The sequence below is a fragment of the Falco rusticolus genome, chromosome 13, assembly GCF_015220075.1.
Source record: "Falco rusticolus isolate bFalRus1 chromosome 13, bFalRus1.pri, whole genome shotgun sequence".
NCBI lineage: Eukaryota > Metazoa > Chordata > Aves > Falconiformes > Falconidae > Falco > Falco rusticolus.
In genome coordinates this window covers 21307744-21318379 of record NC_051199.1, presented here as the reverse complement: position 1 = coordinate 21318379, position 10636 = coordinate 21307744, and the positions used below count along the sequence as shown (strand labels likewise).

The following is a 10636-nucleotide window of genomic DNA, read 5'->3' as shown; positions in this document are numbered from 1 at the left end:
TGAGCCAAATCACTTAAATAGAGCTTTTACTGTACAAATACAAGCAAGTTACTGGCAGAGTACTTTCAGGTTGTCTTATGTCATTAATTTATCTGCTCTACCTGAAATTATTTAGCAGACATACATAGTTTTGTGGTTATAAGCCACAAAACAAGCAAGCTTATGTTTTCACTCTCTTGACCTATAGCATTGCTTCCTCAAATGCTATTAAGACTGCTTGAGTTTAGCAACCACAGTGATTTAAAATGTTAATGATATGTGGCAGACTCTTTACGCATATTAGCTCTCTTCCTGCCTAGTACAATTAAAGCTGATAATGAAACTTCTACAACTGTAAGGGAGGGAAACTATAAAATGCTATTTAAAAAAAAAAACAAACCAATTCTACCCCAGTATGTCTAAAAAGACTTTGAGAGAGATATCCAGGCAAGTAGCATTATTTATCTAGTTACTGCAAAATAAATTGAGGAAACGTGAGGAATAGTTTTACTGTATATGCTTATGCACCACTTCATTTATAAGCTTAATGTTACTGTCATCCTTTGCTGTAAGTAGTGTCCTGGAAATCTATGTTCCTCTGTTGACAGGCTACAAGGAAAGTTTTCCTATTTGTTTTATTTTTTGTGTGCTCATTGGCAAGAAATCAAATTTCTAACTGGAGATTGTACAAATAGGCATTTCTGAATGTTGTTTATGTAGGTGCTGCTTCAGGGAACCATGTAAGCATATGTGCAGTCCAGTTTTTTTGTAAGATGGGGCCTCTTCAGAAAACAAAACATTTCATTCAGCCAGTATGACTTATCACTAGACATCATGCTGTGACATCTGCTGAACTTCTTTAAAATGCACTGTAAGAATTATTTGCAAAAATTATTCAGAAAATATATTCAAAAAGAAATTTGGAAAAAACCCTTGATATGCACTTTCAAACCCAGAACTTGTATTTTAAATGCAGTTATTTCATCAAAAACTAATGGGACAGGGAAAAGCAGTTAACTATTCTGCTGTTCAAAGTGTCTGTGCCAAACAGAGGAGTTGGTACACATTGTGGGTAACAGATCTTGTTTGTTCTGCAGGTGTCTTGCGCTGAGATTATGAATTAGAGGAAAACGTGACAATATGTTTGTGATGTGGAAGCTGAGAACAAACCAAAGACATCTCAGACAAAAGTCATCAAAAGCCAGTGGAAACAGCTTTTCTGTTTTTTCTATGAGGGGTGTTATTCTCCAGGTTTTGATTGTCTCTGGCCCACTATTTGGATATGTATTTTGTAATTACATTACCTAGGTGGGCATTTCCTAATCAGAGTACTCTCTCTGAATTATTTTCATTAGCTTTGGCAGTGACTCTCTTACCCTGGAATCATATGTCCAGACAGACTGAGTGCATATAAAAGCACAGAATGCATAAGTTAAGCTTAGAAAGAGCTTTCCTCATTCACCTGAGGAATTTAATTTTTATTAACCCATTTTATCATTCAAAAGTGCAATAGCTATTTGCAAATTCTCATGAAAACTGCTTTAGGAGATATTAATTCTGGTTATTACTGGGGCTCACTATTTGAAAATTATGAAAAATTAAGCCGGCTTTGTATCAACAATGTTTTGCAGTGCAAAAATAGTCTCAACTATTACTAATTCCGTATCCTTGTGCCAGTTACTGGTGCTTTTACCCAGAAGCAGGTGTTACACAGAATCCAAACTTGTGATACAAAAATAGTCCTTTATCATAAAGAGTAACTGGTTGGGCAACAATACTCTATCTTTATGGAGAAGTCCCGAGTGGGAAGTACAGCATGTACTTTTAGAGAAATAGTACTGTTGTTTCAGCAACAGAATTGGATTTGGGGTTAGGTTCATGTTCATTTCTGCTTCTGAGAGCAACATAAGCAGCAGTAGTGTGGCCAAACGTAATTACGTCCTGTCAATAGGCAGGTTTGCAAGGATAGGAAGTGAAATGTAGAGGCATGGACCTTTACCATTAAGGGTTACCACATTATAATGTGGGAATGTGAGTGGAGTCTGGCTTAAATATGCAAAGCACAACAGAAAAAAATCCCTGTAATTGGCTTTTGATTAAGTCTTCAGTGTGCATTACAATATTGCATGAGTCCTGTATGAAGTATGTTCTGTGAGTCAAGTCTGTCTGTGTCTTAGTGGCAGTCAGTGCTTGCTTAATTATTTCTTCTGAAGCGTGTGGTTGCACCTATGTGTCTTTTTTTATATGTTGTCATGCTTCTGACTTTTAATATGGGGTACTCAAACTATATTGATGCTGTAACAAAAAAATGTGTTTTCTGGTTGGGCTATATTTTTTGCAAATAGCTCTTAATATTCAGTTTGCCTTTATTGCTGCTACCGAGCACTGAGCTGAAACTTTCAGAGAGCTATCTACAATGCTTACAAGACCTCCTTCTTCTGTAACTACTCAGTATAGCCCCTCATAGAGGATGTAAATTTGGGATTACTTGCTAATCATTTAGTAATCATCAGTGCATCTCTGGGATAATGGAAAGATACCATTACTACTACGACTTCTATTGATTTCAAATGTAATGTCATGTACAGGAGCTACTTGGAGGTATGTGCTCTGGTAGCGATTCTCAGTTTTTTGCATTGGCAGCCAAGGCTTAACACATAGTGCTGTTGTTTTGCCTGTCTTCATCTTGTCTTTACTTCCAGAAACATTGTTTAGAATGAGTTACTTAATATTTCTGTGTAATAATAATATGCGTTTGTTTTCAGTAGAACTCGGTCTGTAATTCAGCAATCCATTGGCTTCTGAAGCAAAGCCGTCATTCAGAAGTTCTTCCCCTGCACCAATTCGTAGCCTTCCGTGTGTGTTCCACCTGACTGTTTCTGGATCTTATCTGACTAGCAAGTGTTCATTTTTAGCCTGGATTATTTCCGTGCCTGTACATAAAATATTGTTATGCAGACAGGTGGATCTGTGGCAAAGGGACACAAATCAGTGGCTGGTTTTGGTTTTGAAATTGCAGTATTGCTGAAAGGAGAGATTCCTAAATATCTCAGAAAATTTGGCACAGGCTGACTTCCTGGTGGTTGTGTAGCTGGGACTTGGAAACCAAATTCTAGATTGCTATCCTCTCCCCCTGGTGTCATGAAAGTAGACTGCTGAGTGCCATTTACACTTGAGCTGCTATTAACTGTATGTAAGGTAAATTCTCAGCTGCTTTAGCTAGTGTTTTGGCCTTCAAATAATAGAAATATTTGCATGCTTCTACATTTTTGACTTGGTTGTGAAAATGTCATGGGAGGGGATATGAACACTTCAGCATCTTATAGGAGATTTCATCAGCATTAAGATGTATTAAGAACCATAGTACTTTGTATAAAAGTGTTCTGGATAATTAAATTTCGATCTGTACAGCAAACTGGAGGAAATCTTGATCTTGACAGAAATCACTGAACATCTTGCTGCTATATATTTGGTTCCAGGAGAGTGAGGATTTCACCCTCTGTATCTCTAGCTGATCAGCAAAGCCTTTAGAAGGCTCCTCATCTCCTAGGGAGCAGAAGAAAGGCAGATAATATACATGTAAGGGTACCTAAATATATTATGGACATTTAGATGTTGTTTTGTACACCATATAAAATTACATGCCATCTTAGTGAAAGAAAAAGGTGTCAAGACTTTCAAGTTCTGGGGGATGTCCTTGTTACATAACTCAACTGTCCAACTTTCACTTAATTAGCAAGGTTTTGTATAAAAGCATACCGACTCAAAGGATCATAGCCATTCCTGTAATTTGATTATAAATATAATGCCTGTGTGACACCTTTCTGCCTATGATGTTATGTGTAATCCTTTCTGTGTGTGGCTACAGCTCTTGGGAGTTCTATATTAAACTCAGTACTGTGGTTACTTGTGAATGAAATTACTGGAACAGTGTTGGAGGAAAAAGTACACGGAAGGATTTAAGGCAGAACATAGCAAAGCAAAGGCTGCAATTATCTGCAGCTGAAAACAAGTAGCTTTTAATGTGTCCATTCACCTAAGAAGGAAGGGAGAATTATAGACCACATGCTCTTTCTTTCCCTTTTTCTATCATTTCTCTTCTTTTTCCTTTATACAGTTTATCACCCATAATTTCAGGATGTGTTTTGTTTCTTTAAGCTGTTTTATCTATAGGCTTATGAGGTCAGTCATGTGTGAATTCTTTTGTTAGTCACCTCACCTTTTGCCTTGATGATAGAAAATTGATCAGGCCTAAAGTACAAGTTCAATAGACAACCCCCTTGGTCCTTTGTCTAGGAGAATAGCTACCATTGAAGGCCATGAGCAGGTTGCTATTAATATGACAGCCTGCTCTATCTCCCACTGTAATTTATAATGAAATACCTAATCTCCATTATTTTGATCCAAGCAGGCGATCCCATGAAAAAGTCTTTTCATCCAGTTCCCAATGGCAGTTACATGAGAAATGGCAAACCAATAATTTTTGTCAAGTTTTTTAAGCCAACAGAAATGCTTTTCCACTGCTACAGTTTCAAAAGGCACAGATAAAGCTCATTCACTGAGATGAATGAAAAAGCCATCTGGGGTTTTTCTTTTTGACTTCCTTTCCTTTTCTCCATCCTTGTAATCAAATTTGAGCAAAATCAAATGGGGCTTTCTATGAAAGTACCTTTTGTTGATCTGAACGAGCTGGTAATTTACAAAATACCCTTCCTTTGTGAGGAAGGCTAAAGAAAAAAAGAATCAGTAGCTTTTAAAGCTGGGCCTTGGTGGGACTCTAAATGCAGTGAAAGCAGTCTGTGTTGAGAGATTGAAATGCATTTCAAAGCCAGGCCTGAGTCAGGGTACAGGGAAGAAAAAACCTATGTGCATTTTATAAGAAGAAAAACCTGAATGGGAAGGGGAAAAGAGAGAGAGGAAAAAATCTGGATAATACATTAATCATTATTTTGGAAATTGTCTTCCTTACTGACACATACTGCGTAACTAGTGATTGAGAACTTGGATTTTTGTTCTATTATAGGCATCTCAACATTTGTCTGTGCTGCTTTAAAGTTTGAGAGGCAAGGATCCTTGAACACTGCTGGACTATGTTTTAAATGTGTATATATATTTTTTCAACTTTGCTTTTTGTGGTTCTTTTTCTTTTTTTTAACCTTGCCTGTGAAGTATTATGGGGAAAAATACTTGCAGGAAAGCTGAGTTTATCCTTTTTGGCGTGCTAATGTTTATTTTTATTGTATTTCTGCTTACCAGATTTCCTAGTGGTAATTATTTCCCATTGACTCAGACTAAAGGACAGTGTGGACACCTAACAAATAGTAAGTTTATGCCTTGTTTTTGTTATTTATATATCAAGATTAATGTGGAAAAGCTGAAAATGTGTGATTAATTGCAAATTCTGTACTGTAAGAATGTTGTACAGCAGTATGAATCTATTAATGTGAAATACTGATGTGATTTAACACTTCTTATCTCTGTTACTTACCATTAACTGTTTAGTCAGATACAGATAAGTGCATTGTTCTGTGTTGAAGATAATAGAGCTTATAAAATAAACACTAATTTACATGTCATATTCTAAGATGTGAGCAAACCTAGCCCATATTTTAATCTTTTCATATTTACAGACTTGCTTAGAATGTAAAATGTTTCTCCTTTTTCACTTGTGTTTTGATTCAGAATATAAATGCATTTGAAAAACAGCTTCCTGGTTGCACAATATAAAATATTACCAGTAATTTTACAAAAATGTAGACACTCATAATGGAAATTCTAAATTTTATTTTTATTTTTTAAGAAAGCTTCTCATGTTATTTCTACCTTGGCTTAAGCTGTATCCTGGTAGGAAGAGTAAAGAGGTATTAATGTTACTAGCTAAGATCTTACTGTTGTTGTTAATGAAGCACTAGTAAAACCACATTGGCTTTTTAATTATACTTTGAAAAGAGAAACCGTGGAAATAATTTAGAACTGTGAACTTCCAGTTATAAGCTATTTGCTTTAGATGAAATTGTATGAGATACGATTTGTTTTGTGTTCCTTATGCATGTGTGTACAACATCATGATATCAATTTAGAAAGCATAATACAGGAAAACAGGTTCAGATTAGTCTTTTGCTTTTTAACATTACCAAAAATCCAAAGTCAATCTTATAAAGTTTGAGTGTGGTTTCCATTAATGAGATCCCAAATTATTTTAAAAATAGCTTCCAAAGTATTTTCTTTGATGTAACCTGACACCTGATTCAATTGGAGAATGTGAAGGTATCATTTTTATATCTGAATTAATTTTCCACTCCTAGTTCTTACTATCCTATTCACTTTCAATTTCCTACAGGATTTGTTTTCCCACATGGTTTTGAGCCATTTGCTGCCTCCTAATGACTGACTCATAAAACAGCAAACATGGAAAATTTCCAAAAAACTTTTTCTGAAACTATTGCTGCTGCATATTTTGTGATTGTCTACCATTTTTTCATATGTTTAGAATTCATGAAGAAATTTGTGACGTTGATTGCTTTGCTTTTTTAGATTTTTAGCAGAGCATTAGACTTTCCACCCTGAGAAATATACAGTATACAGTGCCTTAATGGGAAGCTTCTCTACTGCTGAGTATGGAAACAAAGACACAAATCGTTGACTTCGGATTGTGTCATTTAGATAATGTATGAATCTGTGCTTTCACAGGCTTGCATACCAGTATCGTATTACTTTGGTTAAATAAATGTCTCCTTCCCCTCCCCCTTTTAAAAAATAATAATTAACCTTTCTTTGTTTAGTTTCCTATCCTTCTCCTTTATACATTATTGAACTCCAAGATACCGTCTTTGTTAAAGACTTTGTCAAATCTAATAGGTTTTAATTGATTATTTAACAAATGAAGCAATAACAAAGCAAGAGAGCGTCCCTCATGATCTTATCCTGGTATCAAGGCTTGTTGTCTTACTGTGTTCTGTTCCTAGCACAGTGCAGCACCAGTTTGCTCAAAAACTTTTGGACCTGTCAAAATAGAAATAAATATTAAGAATTATATGAGACATGTAGAGAACATTAATTTTTTATCTCTGTGTGATCTTTTCCCGCTTTTTAGTTCTTCTAAAGTTTTTAAGGGTGTGATCTTGTAAGCAGAAGAAATGAATTGGCATGAAATTGTTGAATGGAGTTCTGACTTTGCCCCCTGTTATTCATCTATGTTTATGGATACACTCTAAACTTTTTCCTAGATTGAGTTACTCTCAGCAACAGCATTCCATTTGTGGCAGAATGTTTGTAAACCACTCTAAGGTTCTTAAACATGGGTTGGATCCCACAGGAGTACCTCCAGCTGTGCCTTGTTTCAAGTTGCCAAGCCTTGTGCTTGAATCTTTCAAGCTCAAACATGTTTTGCATTAAAGTATGATGAATTAATATAATAAATTACTTGCATTATTTTTTAAAATAAATGTCCATCATTTCAATCACCTGTTCAGAAGGCTTTGTTGCAGGAAAGACTCATAGCAACAAATGACTAGTACTTCTTTTTGAGAATGCGTGTAAATGTGTACTTAATTTTTATGCATAATTATTATAGACTGATTTGAATCTTTGAGGGGAGTTTACAGTAATGAAAAAATGAAATGGGGAAATGAAGTTATATCAAATAAGTTAAAAAGTACTTCCTCTGTTAGCGAACATAATCCAGTACAGCATAAACTGAACAAGGAAATGCTTGCTATGACAGGTTAGCAACTCTATGGATGAGCTGTTGTATCTGTTGAAGCGACTGTTGAATATAAGTAGATCATTCTAGTGCCCAAGGTTAGGGTGTTTAATCAGATTGTTTGAGTGTTTAGTAAATCTGAGTTGGATTGGGATGGGAAAAGATACTCAACTGACTTTTCAGTTTGGGGTTTTTTGGGGGGTTTTTTGTAATGTCTTAAACAGCAAGAGGTGGAGACAAAGGACAATAATTCCTGAGTCTTATGTGCCCTCTAAGGTTCTGCATTGCCTGCAAGAAACACTTTTCCTTCCAGCTAAATTTTTCAGTCACTGAACACTAAAAGCGTACTTAGCCTTAGTGAATATATGTAGCAGCTTATGGTGTAACTGGATTCTCATAAAGATCATAAGAAAATGCAGAGCTAGGCAGTCTCTGAACTGGAAGGAGTCCCTTCAAGCAAAACAAAAGGAGAAAAAGGCTACAGAAAAATGTGGGAATTGGAGTGAGTATAGTGTGTTAAAGAAGAGATAAGAGAAATTCAAAGACTGGTGGGGTGGTGCTGAGATAAGGAAAGGGCATTAACACTTTGATGCTCCTGGGCCTAGGCCTTCTCCTCAAGGTCTTAACCACCGTTTAGATTCGCTGTCTCAGGGCTGATTGCTGTATTCAGTTAAAAGTAGTGTCTGTGTTCACATTTCCCTAAAAATGGCATTTTTTTAAAGTTGATTTTTCTTACTATATTGTTACCATTCAGTGTGATCTTCTTAAAAGAAATGTCAGTTTCTCCTCAGAAACACTCACACAGTGAGACTTCACACTCAGATGCTGATGAGCAAAACAAGGTATGTCTACAGTAGCGCTGGACAACCTTGTGTCCACTTTTTCCTAGTGCCAATGCTTAATGATATCTTGTTGGGTGGCTGGGGGCATTGCTGATCTTAATTTAAAAAGCAGGGTAACATGCACAGTGTTCTCTTGTGTTCCATGAAGTCCATCCCCAAACATCTCAGGGTGCTTCCAAAATACTTCAGATTTCAGATCTGGCTTTCAATGGTCATGATGGTGGTTGTCAGGGGTGAGACAGTAGTACCAATGCATTAAAATACAGACAAGGAGTATTATTGTGGTCACTTAGAACTGCTGTACTAGTGGCATTCCTGATACTGATTCCATGAGTTTGGTGCAGTCAGGTCTATAATGCAGATAAGATTTGCTGTTTAGCAAGACCTGTGTGTTTTGTTTGGGGGTTTTGTATGTCTTTGTTTTTGTTTTGTTTGTTTGTTGGTTTTTAAAACAGCTCGTTCCTTCTGGATTCATAAAATACATGCAAAATATCTCAGAAAAATCTTTTTGTTATTTTGAGCACCTACTTGGACTTTCCATTTAGTCAGATTTGACTGTGGTTAGCAAACATTTCACATGATGTAAAAGGTAATAGAGAAAGAGGTGTCCTTGTAGAGTATTTCTAGGCTTACATATTAAACTCTGTAAGAAGACAAAATAGTCCAATAAATCACTACATGTAACCCATTGTAGTCCATTCACTAAGAATGTTCAAGACTTGAGATAAAAAATTATCATCAAACTAGTTTTTAAAAATATCTTTTTATTTGCAAATTTCTTGTAGGAGACATTACTATCCAGTAGAGCTGTGATGTCTGGATAATACTGCTTTAAAATACTTTCTGCCAGTTTTATCCTTTTGAGTAGAACAAAACCTCTGAAGGACAGTGTTGAGCATAAGTGCTCATAATGCGGCCGTCACCCACAATATCAGTTCATATTTTTTATGTCTTCTTTCCCCTACCTAATTAAAAAAGAGGGATCCAATGCTATACTTGTAGTTTTGTTGGATAAGGAAGACTTCTTAAACTGATCATTTGTATTTATTTTTTGTTTATTATTCACAGATCATAAAATCTGTGGCGCAACTGGGACTACAAATTGTAGTGTCTTTTATTTTCCTGATTAATAAATTGGACCTGTGAGACACTCACAGGTGTATTTGTTCCTCCAGCTTCTTTGTAATACTGTTTATAATACTTCAACCGTTTATAATAGCATACCAACAGCAACACGAAATGAGCTGGTTCTATCCTCTCCTGATAATTTGTCCTCAAGACTTAGGAAGCTGGCAGGGAAGGGCAGAACTATAGAAGAAACAAGTCTAGTAGTTACTCTGTGAAAAAAACTTGACCTGTGATAGGGTTCAAAGGTAAACGTACTGTTTGCTGCAAGGGTCCTTGCTTTCATACAGCTAGACTTCTTTTTACCTGAGGCACCTCCATTGTGATCTCTTCTAGCTGATTCAGGAAGTGGAAGTTGTGCATTTGTTGACATAATGTTAATATTCAGGGGCAGCTTTTTCAGCATCAAGTGCTTGTTAGCCCTTAATATGGTATTTCTGGTTTTAACTGTAGGGTATCCCTTCTGTTTTACTTAAATGGCTCTGTTTAAACAGAGTAGTTCTGTGGCAGCCAGTCTCTGCATAGGTGGAATATTTAGAGCAGCCAGCACCAGAGCACTGTATGCTTTGTTGGACAGTCCTTCATTCCTCATTCTTCCAGTGAGTATTCCACTCACAGGGATACCTAAGGCTTCAGGCAGAGCAGTCTTTTTCCTTGTGCCATGATGCGCAGACAAGCCATGCTGGCACCTCTGCCCATGCTATCTTCTGAGCAGTCCAGGGCCCAGTCTCTGAAGTATTATCAACAAACATCTTAACAAGAAGAAGTGTCAGCATTTTTTGAAAGAAAATGGTTTAAATCAATTATCCTGAGTTGAGCAGTAGTTAATTTTGAGTGGGAGTGAGTTATGTGCTGAAAGATCTAAAGTGCTGTTGCTTTATCATGTCCATCTCCTGCTATCACAAAGAATGTTTGTGGTAGATTGCAATATCTGTTTCTGATCAAAATGTCCTGAGTTTAAGTAGCCATAGTTTCTTAGCAGTGTAAC

The 10636-nt window shown here is 36.3% G+C and overlaps 1 long non-coding RNA gene across 1 annotated transcript; it reads left to right on the top strand.

The window, feature by feature from the left end:
• Positions 1-1082: 1082 nt before the first annotated feature.
• On the top strand, positions 1083-7389 carry LOC119156465. Its single transcript, XR_005107153.1, has 3 exons — positions 1083-2121; positions 5236-5300; positions 6320-7389. It is a non-coding gene; the product is annotated as an uncharacterized LOC119156465 (long non-coding RNA).
• The last annotated feature ends 3247 nt before the right edge of the window (positions 7390-10636 follow it).